The sequence below is a fragment of the Triticum urartu genome, chromosome 7 (genome assembly GCF_003073215.2).
Source record: "Triticum urartu cultivar G1812 chromosome 7, Tu2.1, whole genome shotgun sequence".
NCBI lineage: Eukaryota > Viridiplantae > Streptophyta > Magnoliopsida > Poales > Poaceae > Triticum > Triticum urartu.
In genome coordinates this window covers 331,776,675-331,792,583 of record NC_053028.1, presented here as the reverse complement: position 1 = coordinate 331,792,583, position 15,909 = coordinate 331,776,675, and positions in this window count along the sequence as shown.

Below are 15,909 nucleotides of genomic sequence, written 5' to 3'. Positions count from 1 at the left end.
CGGTACACTTTCCGAGGAAACAACCTCAAGTCCACAGTATCAATTCTATTGGAAAATTTTCAACAATCACTATTGGAGGTTTTGAATTTCCTCTTTCTACTATCAAGAAGAAATATGATATTCTTATTGTTGGGGATGTGCATATCCCCATTGAGGTTACCTAGTATTATTCGAAAATTCTCCGGTTTCATGTTATTCGAAATGAGTTTGTTAACAAGACCTGATCAACCTTGTTAGTGGATTCCATTGGATGAGCATGAGATGGATGAATTTAGAAAACACAGCTCTGTGTACCCTCTTTTTACTTTTTGTTATTTATATTAAATAAAGCAAAAATAGTATTTTCCTGTCTATTTTCTGAATTATCCATGCAATAAAAAAATACCCCGAAAATAAAAGTTCTCCAAATGCCCTAAAATTTAAATATGATTTTTTCTAGAATATTTGAGAATATCTGTCACTGAAAACACAACAGGGGGAGCAGCCATCTGCCCACGAGGGTGGAGGGCGCGCCCACTCCCTGGGCGTGCACCTGCCTCGTGGACCCCATGTGGGTCCCCTCCACTTATTCCAGCCACTACACACTCCTTCCTCCCAAAAAAATCACCAACCAGCTCAAACCCGAGTTCTTGCTCATCTTGCTGCCATTTTCGATCTCCTTGCTCAGAGCTCCATTCACAAAACTGCTTTGGAGGATTGTTCTTTGGTATGTGACTCCTCCAATGGCCCAATTAGTTTTTGTTCTAGTGCTTTATTCATTGCAAATTTTTTCTGCTTAGGTGACCTTGTTCTTGAGCTCGCATGTCAAATTTATATGGTCAAAAGTAGTTTTAATGCATGATATAGCCTCTAAGCACTTGTAGGAGTAGTTTCTATCAGTTCTGTTGAGTTTGGTTCACTTTTATTTTTGAGTTACTAAAAATTTAAGAAAATTTCAGAAAAAGATGAAGAGATTTTTGAGGGGCTCATCGAGCCGTAGCTCGAAGGATAAGCAAAGTGAAGAGAACAAGAAGCCCAAATATAATCTCCCTCGTACTGCGGAGGTTCGGCCATGTGAATGGCCTTGTGATGAGTTCTTGAAAGAGGCCGGGATTCATGAAGATTTTTATCATTTGGCTGAGAATGCAGGCCTCACCGCCTTCCTCCACGACCAGCGCGAACAGTATCTCTTACTCACCAATATCTTTGTGCAAAACTTTCATTTCCATACTAGAAGCTCACCACCTTCGGTTGAATTTTATTTATATGATGAGCATAAGGAAATGTCACTTCATAATTTTTGTTGGATTTGTTTGATACCTTTTGAGGGCAGCATAGAGGAACCACATCGTAATGATGTGGAGGGATTTATTGATATGATTGTTGTGGGGGAAACGAGGAAAGTTTCTGATGCAAGAATCACTAGCATACATTTTCCTGTTCTACGTTACTTTGCAATATTTGCTAGTAGATGCTTAATTGTCACGAGAACTATGGGAACCTTAGTGCTCCTGATATTGTTATTTTTTGCCATGCCTTGTTTCAAGATACTACTTTCAGTTTAGGCGCTATTGTTGCTAAACGGTCAAATCTGAACCATACTAAGGGCCCCGTCCTTGGAGGCATTTTTGCCTCGCGCCTAGCTGCACACTTTAACATACCTATTAGGCATTATGGGAAAGAGGAAAAGTTGCTGCCTAATATTTTTCTAGATTATAAGAGCATGGTAGCACACGATTTTATTATTAAGAATAAGAAGAAGATGCTTAACTATAGACTGCTTTTTGGTAAGAATAACTTTGAGACTATTACCTTGCCTGCCCCCTCTTTGTTTAACATATTTTCACGCAAGTACCTTGTTTTACCGGAGGACGTCTATGAATACTAGAGTGTGACACCAGCTCCAGAGCCTGAGCCGGAACCACCCCAGGACCCTTATCGATAGTCAGTTTATCAGTGGAATCCCGAGGAGATTGCCACCCAGTGGCACCCAGAGGATACTCCTCCTTACACCGGAGAGGGCCACTTTGATCCATGGGCATAGACCAACTTAGGCCAAAAGCCTAAGCTTGGGGGAGTACGTATCTCTCACCGACATTACATTCATGTTCACACACTCATGCCAATTGTCGGTGCTCATACTTTTTCATTGTATCATCCATACTAGTTTATTTTCTTTTTATGCTTTCTTCTTGTGTGTTTGAAAAACCTTAAGAAAAAAAAGAAAAAAAATAGTTGTAGCTTTTAGCTAGTTTACTTTCCATGCCTGTAGTAGTATTAATTAAATAGAAAATCCAAAAAGATTTCTCGTTCTTCTTTTGCTTGTTGGGAGCTTTCCCGTGTAAATAGTTTTGTTTCTTTTCTTTCCTTTGGGGGTCGAGAGGAGAAGACCATGATTAAATGTTGAGTGGCTCTCATATGCATTATTATTGATCTAACAAAGAGCCCATATTACCTTGTCTTCTCTCTTGAATTGAATGCTTGCAGATTCTAGCTTAGTCCAATGCACGCGCACTATTATTATTTTTCACACCGTCCGGTCGTGCAAGTGAAAGGCAATAATGATGAACTTATTGAGATGAGAAAAGCTGGTATGAACTCGACCTCTCTTGTTTTTGTAAATATGATTAGTTCATCATTCCTGATTTAGCCTATTATGAAAGAAACATATTTGCAATGACAATTAGAGATTGTAGTTTCTTATGCCATGCTTAATTAGCTAGGAGCTTATAATGGTTTACCTTGCGTGCCAACATGCTATTAAAATGGTTGTGATGTGGTATGATAGGGTGGTATCCTCCTTTGAACGATTCGAGTGGCTTGACTTGGCACATGTTCACGCATGTAGTTGAAACAAAATCAACATAGCCTCCACGATATTTATGTTCATGGTGCATTATATCCTACTCATGCTTGCATTCGGTGTTGATTAATTTTAATGCATGTTCATGACTGTTGTCGCTCTCTAGCTGGTCGCTTCCCAGTCTTTTTCTAGCCTTCACTTGTACTAAGCGGGAATACTACTTGTGCATCCAATTCCATAAACTCCAAAGTTATTCCATATGAATCCACCATACCTACCTATATACGGTATCTACCTGTCGTTCCAAGTAAATTTGTATGTGCCAAACTCTAAACATTCAAATAAACATTCTGTTTTGTATGCTCGAATAGCTCACGTATCAACTAGGGCTGTCTGTATCCTCCATGCTAGGCGGGTTATTCTCAAGAGGAGTGGACTCCGCTCCTCATTCACGAGAAAATGGCTGGTCATCGGGATGCACAGTCCCATGCTCAAATAAAATCAAAATAATTTCAAACAAAACTCCCCCAGGATTGTTGTTAGTTGGAGGCACCCGTTGTTTCGGGCAAGCCATGGATTGATGCTTGTTGGTTGTGGGGGAGTATAAAATTTACCATTCTGCTTGGGAACCGCCTATAATGTGTGTAGCATGGAAGATATCGAGATCTCTCGTTGTTATGTTGACAATGAAAGTATACCGCTCAAAATATTATTCATATCTATTTCAAAATGGAGCTCTGGCACCTCTACAAATCCCTGCTTCCCTTTGCGAAGGGCCTATCCATTTAATTTTATGTTGAGTCATCATCCTCTTATTAAAAAGCACCAGCTTGGGAGAACCTCTGTCATTTGCATCCATTACTGTTAGTTTACATTGAGTATGACTGGATCTCTTTTACCATAAATTACAATGTCTAGTCAGTCCTTGATCTTTAAAGGTGCTCTACATTTATGTTTTGCGGTCTCAGAAAGGGCTAGCGAGATACCATCTTGTTATATCATATCATGATTGTTTTGAGAAAGTGTTGTCATCCGAGATTTGTTATTATTTCTCGCTAGCTGATTATGCCATTGATATGAGTAAACATGAGACCTAAATGTTATTGTGAATATGATTAGTTCATAATCTTTGCTGAAAACTTGAGTGCTGGCTTTACATATTTACAACAACAAGAGCAAACAGAGTTTTTAAAAGTTTTTCTTTATCACTTTCAGTATATCAACTGAATTGCTTGAGGACAAGCAAAGGTTTAAGCTTGGGGGAGTTAATATGTCTCCGTCGTATCTACTTTTTGAAACACTTTGGCCCTTGTTTTGGACTCTAACTTGCATGATTTGAATGGAACTAACCCGGACTGACGCTGTTTTCAGCAGAATGCCATGGTGTTATTTTTGTGCAGAAATAAAAGTTCTCGGAATGACCTAAAAATCAACAGAGATTATTTTTGGAATATATAAAAATACTAGAAGAAGAATCTCAAGGGGCCCGCACCCTGTCCACGAGGGTGGGGGCGCGCCCCCTTCCTCGTGGGCCCCCTGACGCTCCACCGACCTCAACTCCAACTCCATATATTTGTGTTGGGGGAGAAAAAAATCAGAGAAAAGGATTCATCGTGTTTTACGATATGGAGCCGCCGCCAAGCCCTAACTCTCTTGGGAGGGCTGATCTGGAGTCCGTTCGGGGCTCCGGAGAGGGGAATCCGTCTCCATCGTCATCATCAACCTTCCTCCATCACCAATTTCATGATGCTCACCGCCGTGCGTGAGTAATTCCATCATAGGCTTGCTGGACGGTGATGGGTTGGACGAGATTTATCATATAATCGAGTTAGTTTTGTTAGGGTTTGATCCCTAGTATCCACTATGTTCTGAGATTGATGTTGCTATGACTTTGCTATGCTTAATGCTTGTCACTTGTGCCCGAGTGCCATGATTTCAGATCTGAACCTATTATGTTTTCATGAATATACGTGAGTTCTTGATCCTATCTTGCAAGTCTATAGTCACATATTATGTGTTATGATCCGTTAACCCCAAAGTGACTATAATCGGAACCATTACCGGTGATGACCGTAGTTTGACGAGTTCATGTATTCACTATGTGTTAATGCTTTGGTCCAGTACTCTATTAAAAAGAGGCCTTAATATCCCTTAGTTTCCAATAGGACCCCACTGCCATGGGAGGGTAGGACAAAAGATGTCATGCAAGTTATTTTCCATAAGCATGTATGACTATATTTGGAATACATGCCTACATTACATTGATGAACTAGAGCTAGTTCTGTGTCACCCTATGTTATAATTGTTGCATGATCGATCACATCCGACATAATTCTCCATCACCGATCCAATGCCTATGAGCTTTTCATATATTGTGCTTCGCTTATTTACTTTTACGTTGCTACTGTTAGAATCACTATAAAACCCAAAAATATAACTTTTGCTACCATTACCACTACTATCATGTTACTTTGCTACTAAACACTTTGCTGCAGATATTAAGTTTCCAGGTGTGGTTGAATTGACAACTCAGCTGCTAATACTTGAGAATATTCTTTGGATCCCCTTGTGTCGAATCAATAAATTTGGGTTGAATAATCTACCCTCGAAAACTGTTGCGATCCCCTATACTTGTGGGTTATCACACACCCGATGGGAAGAGGCGAACATGCGAGCCGCGCTCGTGGTGGCGCGGGAGATGCTACGGTGCCGGCTGATGGAGAGCGGCTGCGACATGCTGCTGGAACGCGTCGCCGAGCTATTGGATTCTGCGGCCAGGGGTACACCGCCTTTCTGCTCCGTACTCACATCTCAAGTTGAGGCCAGGTCACACGACGGGTCTCGTTGCGTCCGCGTGCTCCCAGGTGCACCAGGAGGGCTCGCAAGCATTGGCACGACCGGCGGTGAGGGGCACCCAGCCGCGCCCTCGCCTCCCCTAGGTGGCGTGGGCGCAGGTGTTGCTCCCCACGATCCCAATCGAGCGTCACCCCACGGCCACTAGAAAGGCACGCTGGGGTCGGCTGCATGGGGCGCGGGGTGCCTTGGCGGAGGTTCCGGCAAGGCAGCCCAGGAAGCCTATGTGCCCCGCATGGTGAGTCAGGAGTACGCGCCAGATGACGACCCCTGCACGTTCCACGAGCCGGGCTGGGAAAAAGAGATGTTGGAAGCCGAGGCCTTCTATGGGCCACCCAGGAGCCTCGCCGACCCCGCCGACGGCAACCACCGCAGGGTACTGCTGATAACTCAGGAACAGGCTTACGCTAACCATGGATCGCAGGTGGACCAGGCCATGTCGGCGGACGGCGCCCCCAGCGCTGCAGCCCCACCCCAGCCAAGGGCTTCGCACTAGGGGCTGCGCGAAAGGGGTCCGGAGCAAGGCCCACCCCCATGTCACGCGGGGCAAGGCATCACCCGGAGGTAGGTCCTCTGCTAGGGAGATGCCGGCAAGCCCTCCCGCCGGTAGAGGGCCCGTGGTCGCCGAGGGTGCCGCTGGCGTCCTCTCTGCCCCTTGGTCTGGTCCTGGTTTCCGGACGCCCCAACAGTGGTCGAGGGTGGCGCAAGGCGGGCCCCTCATTTGGCGATATGAAGCAAGGCTCACGCCTTTGAAGGTCTCCTCCCGTGACACTCTCACGTAATAATGAGTGGGGCTGTACATGCCCCGGAGCCTCCAGAGAGCCACCCACGGGCCTCGGGGGCTCCCGCCCACGTCCTAGTGGAAGCACCATACCCCGCACCGGCCATCGACACTATCCCCCAATGACTAAGCTCACGGCCGGCAAAGGCACTAGGCTCCGCGTTGGTGATAAGACAAGAAGACTAGCTAGGTGCCAAACACGGCCTTTTGTTTTCAACCTGTTTTTCTATAGCTCAATTTACAGCCTTTGGATTTGAATTTGAAGTCGTATTTTCATTGGCAATTGCGAGGGGTGTCTTTTCTCGTTCGTATTAGTTTCGTGAGTTTTCTAGTTTCGTGCCTTGTTTTGAGGTTTGAGTCTGCTACCTCCCCCCTTCTGAGCACCTCGCGAGCAGGGGTTGGGTGTTGCGTACGCGCGCCACGCGCGCGCCCCGCCATGACTGGCGCTCGCTCCTCATGAGGCCCTCTCGGACGGACTAGCAGACTCCTCAGGAGCCCCAAGCCTCGCGAGCCCGCGAAGAACTCCCCTTGAGAAAATACACATCCGCAGCAACCAAATCAATGTAAAGCCTGCCTGGGCCAAGGTAAGTTATAGTCGCATGCTCGCAAGGGGCTCGCGAGCTTACAAAAGCACGCTTTAAGTATGGTTCAAGGAATAAAATAGTAGTACGATTACATGAGGGGCTCCCCCTCCCCAAAAATGCTCTTACGCTCTGAGGGGCCATGCACAAACTTTTGCATGTCGGTTCAAAACAAAGGAGTGCGGGCTCAGTCAGACATGTCGCTCGCCGCGTCCTCTGGGTCGCTAGCAGGCGCGTCGCTGGCACCATCTTCACCATCATCAACCGCGCCGCCCTCGTTCGCCACGACCATCAGCGCGTCGTCCTCGGAGGAGAAGGCCCTGACCAGAGCATCCACATTGTCGTCCACCCAGCGTGCTAGGTTGTCCCGGATGACATCGGGCACTAGGGCAATGGAGGCGTCAAAGTCAAATTCAGGATTGATGTTCTGGAGATGGCTGAAAATGCGGGAAAACGCGCGCCCGAGGAGGTCTCGGCTCTTCTCCTCGACAAGCTCGCGAGCCCTCTCAGCCCGGTTCTCCAAGCGCGCCACGACATCAGTGAAGAAGCGGAGGTGGCCGACGTAGTCTTCTGCGTGGGGATGAGGGGCGTGTTCGTCGCAAATGGCGCCCAATGCCTGGTTGGCCCTCATCGTGAGGTCTCGCAGCATGGGTGCGTGCTCACGCAGCAGCGTTAGTTGCCGGAGCGCCTCCTCCCTGCTTTGCTGCGCAAGGGACTCGGTAGCAGTAAGCCGCCGCTGCAGCGGGAGCAGCTCGGCACGGGCGGAGGCCAACTCGGCCTGCAAGGAGATCAGGGCAGCTACAGCGGCTTACTCGCGCTATTATGCCTCCGCCAACCTTGACCTGAGGGCGGTGGTCCTGCCCTCAGCTTCGGCCTCCATGAACTTCAGCTTCAGGTCGTACCTATTGGCAAGATTAGCGCGGGCCTTCGCTACCCCGCGGTCCACTTCCTCCTGGATCCTGGTCTCGCGCGTGCTGGCGGTGTCTTCCGCTTGAGCAACCTGACGCTCCCTCATCTCCAACCGCTCGAGCTCAAGGCTACACTCTGTGGCCTCCAGCATCAGCGTTTCCTCGCGCCTCAGGATTTCCTCCTCGTCGGACGGCACCCCCTTCATCAACGCCAAGGCATCTCTACGCACCTCCACTTGTTGCTCCAGGGAGGCATTCAGGGCCTGGAGCTCCCGCCGGCGCTCCTCGGCGACTACGCGGTGGTGGTCTGCCTCCCTAGCCTCCTCCAAGGCTTGGGCGTTGGCCTTGCGCGAGGTTGCAAGGGATGCCTTGACATCCGCGCTAGCATGCTCATGCTGGAGGCGCCTGAGGTTGATGTACACCTTCAGTTGATGCCATTCGTCCACCAGCCGGAGACCCTCGGTGTAACACCCCGGATGTAACTTTCCATATTTGTAACTCCGACTCTTGCCATTTTCGGCTACGTGATATGACATTCCTTTCATGGTTGGGTTTTTTGTCTTTGTTTGGCATTTTGTTCATGTCATGCATTTCATATCATGTCATCATGTGCATCTCATTTGCATTCATGTTCCTCTCATGCATCCGAGCATTTTCCCCATTGTCCGTTTCGCAATCGGACACTCCCACATGCACCCGGCGCACCCCTTTTGTCTTTTTTTGTGAGCGGGAGAAAATCATTCTCGGAATGGGCCAAGATTTGTCAAGTGGCCTTGGTACATCACCGGTAGACCGCCTGTCAAATTTCGTTCCATTTGGAGGTCGTTTGATGCCCCAATGGTTAACCGGGTAACCGCAAAGGCCTCTTTTGTGTTGCAGCCCAAGACCCCTCCAAAACTGCCCAATAACCCATCTAAACCACCTCCATGTTCTCTGTCATTGGATCACGATCGTGTGGGCGAAAACCGCACCTCATTTGGACACTCCTACCTCCATCTACCTATAAATATGTGCCCCTCCCCGAAATTCTGAGTCCCGAAACCCTAGCCCCGCTCCCCTCCACCGCTGGACATGTCCGCCGCCCGCCGGACGTCTTCGCACCGCCATCCGGGCCAATTGTAGCTCGACATGTGGCCTCCGCACCGCCCCCGCACCGCCGGCCCGCCAGGCCTGCGTCCGGCCCCCGCGGGCCCAACGCCTCCGCCGCCGCCCGTGCCCTAGCGCCGCTCCTCCGCCGCCCTTCGTTGCCGCGTGCGCGTCGCCGCCTTCGCCGCCGGTCGCCACCACCTGCTGGTACACCGCGCGCCACCGCCTGGCCGCGCCGCCCCGCCGTCGCTGCGCCTCCCCTGGACTCGTCGCCGGCCGGATCCAGTCGGCCCAGACCGGATCTGCCTCTCCCCCGCACTCGGGCCACTCTCCAGCGAGATCCCGGCAAACTCCGGCCCCGCCTCGAGAAGCGTGCCCTAGAACCCTAGATCTGGGCGAGGTCGAATTCTTCTAAGTCTTTTCTCTATGATATTTTTATGCCATGTTCATCGCATCATATCTCCGCGCTCGTTGATCCAAATCATGCATATGATATGTCAAAATGTTCGTCTCGTTGAGCTCTTCATGCTAGCAGCATATCCGTGCATGTTGCTGTCTTTATGATGCCATTTTCATTGTTGCAAGAGTGCTATAAAATCTTAACTGCTGGTTCTTAGTAGAACATGGTGATTTGTCATTTTTGTTGCATTTGATGTGTGCATTCAATGAGCATGAGGTCTACATGTGTTTTGAACTACATAATGCTATCTTTACAGAGGTGCAAGTCTTGTAATTTTGGGATCTATGTGGTGACTAGAACAAGCATGAAAACTAGGCTCCGTGATGTTGCTGTTTTCAGGCACTTCTCCTGATGTTAGTTTGATGCCATGTAAACTTGATGCTACCATGAGATCCATGCTTATTTTGAGATACTTCAGTAAGGATGTTGTGAACATGTGGTTATGCGCTATCCATTCATGCCTTTGGTTGCAATTATGGAGTGCTCTAGCATGTTTTTTTCTTGCTCTACTTTTGCTATATAATGTTCCTGGCAGATTGTTAACATGATAATCAATTTTGCCATGTGTTTTGCTAGTGATCCATGCATCCTATGAACTTACTCTTGCCATGTTTAGCCCCATGAACATGTCTTATTACTATTGGTATGCTTGTGTTGTCATGTAATGCTTTGAGGTGAGTGTCATGAGCTTGCAAAGTTGCTATCATGAATCTGTTTCTGCCATGTCCTTAAATTTCACTAAGTCTGAATCTGTTTATAAAACTTGCTATGTTTACATACGTGCCATCATATTTTCTGTGCCTTTTTTGCTCATGTTCAGTAAGAGAGTTTTGTTATGTGCATTTAGTAGAATCATGGCATGCCTTTGTTTGCTATGATATATTCCTGTAGCAATGTTGTTTGCTTGCTCTAAGCATTGCTTCCTGATGCTCTTTATGCCATGTTAGTATTTTCACCAAGTCTGTGAAGCTGATATCTTTTACACTTTTGCCATGCTTGTTTGAACCTGTTTTAGTGTGATTTAGCCGTAGCTCAGTGTTCATGTTTTGCAAGCATCTCTTGTACATCACTTCCATATGCCTTGTTGCTATGTTGGAGTGCAGTAGCTTAGTTTTTGTTGCATTCTAAGTGCTATCATGCTGTTAATCGCAGATTTGCGTCATCCTTGTTTTGCTTCTCATTTGCAAACCGTGCATCTGTTTCCAGTGATCCTTATGCCAATTTCGACCGAAATCACCTCATCTTTCTAGTGGCATACTTGGTTTGCCAAGTTGATGCTTTGATCATTCTTTCCCTTCCGGAGCACGCATATGCATTGCATATCATATCTTGCGTATCATGACATGTATTGCATCATGTTGCATGTGCATTGCACCGTGATTGATTGTTGTTCCATTGCTTGTGTTCTTGCTTTGGGTAGAGCCGAGAGACGAGTACGTGAACGAGGAACCTGTTGAGTACGCTAATGAGGATCAAGCTTTCGACAACTCTGAGAACATTGCAGGCAAGATGACCATACCCTCGAAATCACTTCTATCTTTGCTTGCTAGTTGTTCGTTCTGTCGCCATGTCGCGCTACCTACCACTTGTTATATTATGCCTTCCATATTGCCATGTCAAGCCTCTAACCCACCTTCCTAGCAAACCGTTGTTTGGCTATGTTACCGCTTTTGCTCAGCCCCTCTTATAGCGTTGCTAGTTGCAGGTGAAGTTGAAGTTTGTTCCATGTTGCAACATGGATATGTTGGGATATCACAATATCTCTTATTTAATTAATGCATCTATATACTTGGTAAAGGGTGGAAGGCTCAACCTTATGCTTGGTGTTTTGTTCTACTCTTGCTGCCTAGTTTCCGTCATACCGGTGTTATGTTCCTTTATTTTGCGTTCCTTACGCGGTTGGGGTTATGGGACCCCCTTGACAGTTCACTTTGAATAAAACTCCTCCAGCAAGGCCCAACCTTGGTTTTACATTTGCCTAGCTAAGACTTTTCCCTTGGGTTCTGCAGACTCAAGGGTCATCTTTATTTTAACCCCCTAGGCCAGTGCTCCTTTGAGTGTTGGTCCCAACTAGAGCCCTTTGCAGCGCCACCTCGGGGAAACTTGAGGGCTGGTGTTAGTTGTATGGATTGATCATCCGACGAGAACGAGATATGTGCAGCTCCTATCAAGATTTGTCAGCACATTCAGGCGGCTTTGCTGGTCTTGTTTTACCATTGTCGAAATGTCTTGTAACCGGGATTCCGAGAATGATCGGGTCTTTCTGGGAGAAGGAATATCCTTCGTTGACTGTGAGAGCTTGTGATGGGCTAAGTTGGGACACACCTATAGGGTATAAACTTTCGAGAGCCGTGCCCGCGGTTATGTGGCATATGGGAATTTGTTAATATCCAGTTGCAGAGAACTTGACACTTAACTTAATTAAAACGAATCAACTGCGTGTGTAGCCGTGATGGTCTCTTTTCGGCGGAGTCCGGGAAGTGAACACGGTCTTGTGTTATGCTTGAACATAAGTAGCTTCAGGGTTTTCCCAGTCACGACGTTGTAAAACGACGGCCAGTGAATTGTAATACGACTCACTATAGGGCGAATTCGAGCTCGGTACCCGGGGATCCTCTAGAGTCGACCTGCAGGCATGCAAGCTTAAATAGTCTTGATCGCGGGTGTAAGATTGCTGAGTCCTCGTGACTGACGGATACTTCCAAACAGTTGCAGGTGCCGAGGATACCAGTGCAGGTGATGCTACCGAACTCAAGTGGGAGTTCGACGAGGATTTGGGTCGTTACTACGTTTCGTTTCCTGATGATCAGCAGTGGAGCCCAGTTGGGAAGATCGAGGATCTAGCATTTGGGGCTGTCTTCCTTTATTTTGGTTCCGTAGTCGGACCTTTGATTGTACTCTGGATGATGTATGTTTAACTTGTTATTTGTGTGAAGCGGCGATTGTAAGCCAACTCTTTATCCTTTTCTTATTCACTACATGGGATTGTGTGAAGATTACCGCATTTGCGACTAAACACCATGCGGTTATGCCTCTAAGTCGTGCCTCGACACGTGGGAGATATAGCTACATCGTGGGTGTTACACCCGGCTTCAATACGAGCATCAACATCCATGAGTTCCTCCCCAAGCCTGCTCAGAGCACCCATCGCCTCCTGAAAGAACTCGTGGTGGACGGCACCCCGCTTGCGTGCAAGCTCGAGCGCGTGACCGGGTCCGTCCCCCACGCAAGAGGATGTCGAAGGAGACCGAAGTGGCTCGCTTCCTCCCAGCAGAGGGCTGGAGGCTGCCGCCTTCCCGGTCGCCCTTCAGGCCTCAAAAGAGGCCCGGAGGAGAAAATGCTCATTGCTTGAAGAAGAGGCCAAGGCAAGGTGATTCGGCCGCGGCCAATAACCAGGGGAGGAGCCCTTGGCACACCTCCTGCACCCCAGGCAAGGACACGAAGAAGGGACGACAAGAACATAGGTTCGAGGCGCTAGGCGGGCGCGCTTGCCCCTCCGGCCGACCTCGCGCTTAGTACGGCGTGCTGGCTTGGGGCACTCAAGACTGGCGGGGGACTCGAAGCAGGGGGAAGTGGCTTCTCGAGAGATTTTGCCGCCCTGGCAGAAAGGATCCTGTGGAGCCTTAGTAAGGAGGGGAAGAATCACTCGAGGAACTACAAAGATAAGGTACTCACTCATCTATGGCGATATACTTCCTCTGTCAATGGCCGGAAGGCATCACCGCTGCAGCTTGGAGACCCTTTCCTCTTCCGGAGCGCATCAAAGTTCAGTCGAAGCCGGCCAAAGCCCAGGGAATGGTCACCAGCTCCGGGCGCAACTGGGTTAGCTCCTGAGGGGGCGACCTCGGGGGTGCCATCCTCCGCCTCGCGGCGACCCGCCGGGGCCTCGAGAGCTATGGCCTCAGGAGTATCGGGCTGCGATGCCCCTCTGTCCGTTTCCTCAAGACAGCTCTCTGGAGGGCCGTGGGGCGGCCCTCCGGGAACCCCGAGCAGCGCCGATTCCTCAGCAGCCGCGATGCCAACGGCCGACAGTGGTTGCCCCCCTGCGCCCACTTTCGGGGAGATGACCGCGCTGGTGGCGGGCAAGGGAGCCACAGGGACCGGGTTCTCGCGAGACCCTTCAAGACCGGCTGGGCGTAACCCCCATTCATCAAAAGGGGCATTTGCCTTGCGAAATCCACCTTGTTCGAGCAGCAGTACAAGAGACAACCATCCTCCGGCATGTTGGCTGGCGACGGGTCACCCGTCAAGATCTCAAGCACAGTTTGCTGTGACTCAAGAGGAAGCCCAGACTTGTGAAGCCTCATGCGGTCCTTGCTACCGGACAAGGTCCACATTGGTCGAGAATGGTGTTGAAGGGGGGCAACACGGCGCCGGATGAACTCCTTCACCACCATGGGTGCAGACACATCAAGATCCTTCAGCCTCTTCAACTAGAGCCAGGCATAGGCGAGATGTGGGTCAGCGAGCCTCTTGTGGCCCCAGCCAGAGCTGGGAACGGCGGGTGCCGACGGAAGCGAGAGCAGGGGGCTGAGCATGCCGACGTCCACGAACACCCACCGCTTCCGGAACCCGCTTGTTGATAGCGGGAGCTCGAAGTCAATCCCTGAACCGGCCGTTGCAGCCATGACATGGAAGCTCAGGCATCCTGAGCACTGCTAAGGGTCGGTCAGGTGAAGTGAGAAGAAGTGGCAAAGTAGGGCCACAGAAGGAGCAATGACCACCATGTCCTCGCATACGAATGCGAAGACAACAAGGAGGGCGATGGATCGAGGTTCTAGGTGTAGCATATCGATCTGGTAATGAGAAAGCATAGTGTTAAAGAAGGTGGAGAAAGGGGGGATCAAGCCGGCCCATAGGGAATCAAGGAAGGTATGGACCTTCGTGACTGTCCTACCAACAGAGGCGCGGGATGCGGGCCAGGACACCTTCTTCCCCATTCGTTGGAATCAGCGGCGAGCGCAAGGCGGACCTTGTCGATGGCTTCCTGGTTGAGCACCACCGACTGTCCGACGGCTGGCTCAAAGGCCGGAGGTGGTTCGGCTGAGGACTGGGGCTTCTTCTTCCACTTCCTTGTCTGGCTCGGCTTCATGGTGATGGAGAGGACGGAGCCCAGGACAGATTTGAAGGCGAAGGTGTCATTGCGGGAAGGTGGAAGAGTTGGGGGAGTACGTCGCCAGCAACGAGGGAATAACTGTGTAGGTCGCGATGGCCGCCTAGCCAGGCAGATATCAAGGCTACATGGGGAAGCGGGGACGCCCACGTCTCGTCAGTCGCCACGCGTAAATCAAGGCCGTAGGAGGTTGGGGCCCGTGGCGCTCCGCACTTGCCCCTTGGCTTCGCCTCGAAGCCAAGTCCCAGCGCGCCTTGGGACCGGGGGCTACTATCAGCGTTCTGGGAACGAGGGTCCCCAGACTTGCCTGCCTGAGGCCCACGGCGTGGCTCCCCCAGTGGCTTGGTATGGCCCATCTTCACCAGCAAACACTCAAGACCCTCGCGAGGGGCCATGTCTCGCGAGGCGGGTGACATAAGACCTCCTCAGGGGCAGCCTCACAAAGCTGGCTCGCGAGGAGTGGAGAGATCAAGGCGAGGGCACCTCGTGAGGTTCCCGTGACGTGAGCCATGACGACCAAGGCCAGGCGGGTGCCAGGCGGGCGCCAGCGGGCGCAGAGCACCAGTTGCCACTTTGGTGCTAAAGGAGCAGACACAAGTGAGGAGTCCCGAGGCATCAGGCAAAGGTTTCCATATCGGTGCAACAAGACCAAGACAAGCAGGATGGCAGGACGGAGGTCATCGGGGAGCCCACGACGGCAACACCACCAGAGCCTTTGGCAGGCGAAGACCACCTTTTGTCAGGATAGCTTGTGCTAGTTGTCCGCCTTCAAATTGGCTGTTGTGGGATCCCTTCCCGCCAAATATTTGGGGAAGAGGACCAGGGCCTCTATAAATAGGACTAGCCACCACCGTAGAAAGGGGGATCGGATCCATTCCACCCTCATACGCACCAGCTCACCAAGCTCAAGAACACCTCCCGCCAGGAGGCTGTTCACCCCTTGTACTTGTTCATCCTCAACCTACAAGGCAATCCACCACACCACACTAGAGTAGGGTATTACGCCACATCGGTGGCCCGAACCAGTATAAACTCTTGTGTCCCTTGTTCTTCGAGTTCGGTGAGCTAGGTTTTGAGATCATTGTGAGAGCGTGAGCTGGGGGGAAAGACCTTTGTGTGCACCCTAGTGTTCGAACCTTAAGGGTTTTGCCGGAACCCAAAATCCGACAGAGATCATATTCACGGAGTCGACTATGGAGGAAAGAATGTGCATGCCTGTTCAATGGCATGAGCAGCCTGTGCAACTGTTCAAATGGGAGGTAGGAGAAGCCAAATCCCGGGACGAGTTGTGGTGGCACCACTGGGCATGCATCGTAGGCGAGGTGAGCTGCCCTCCTTCCCCGCC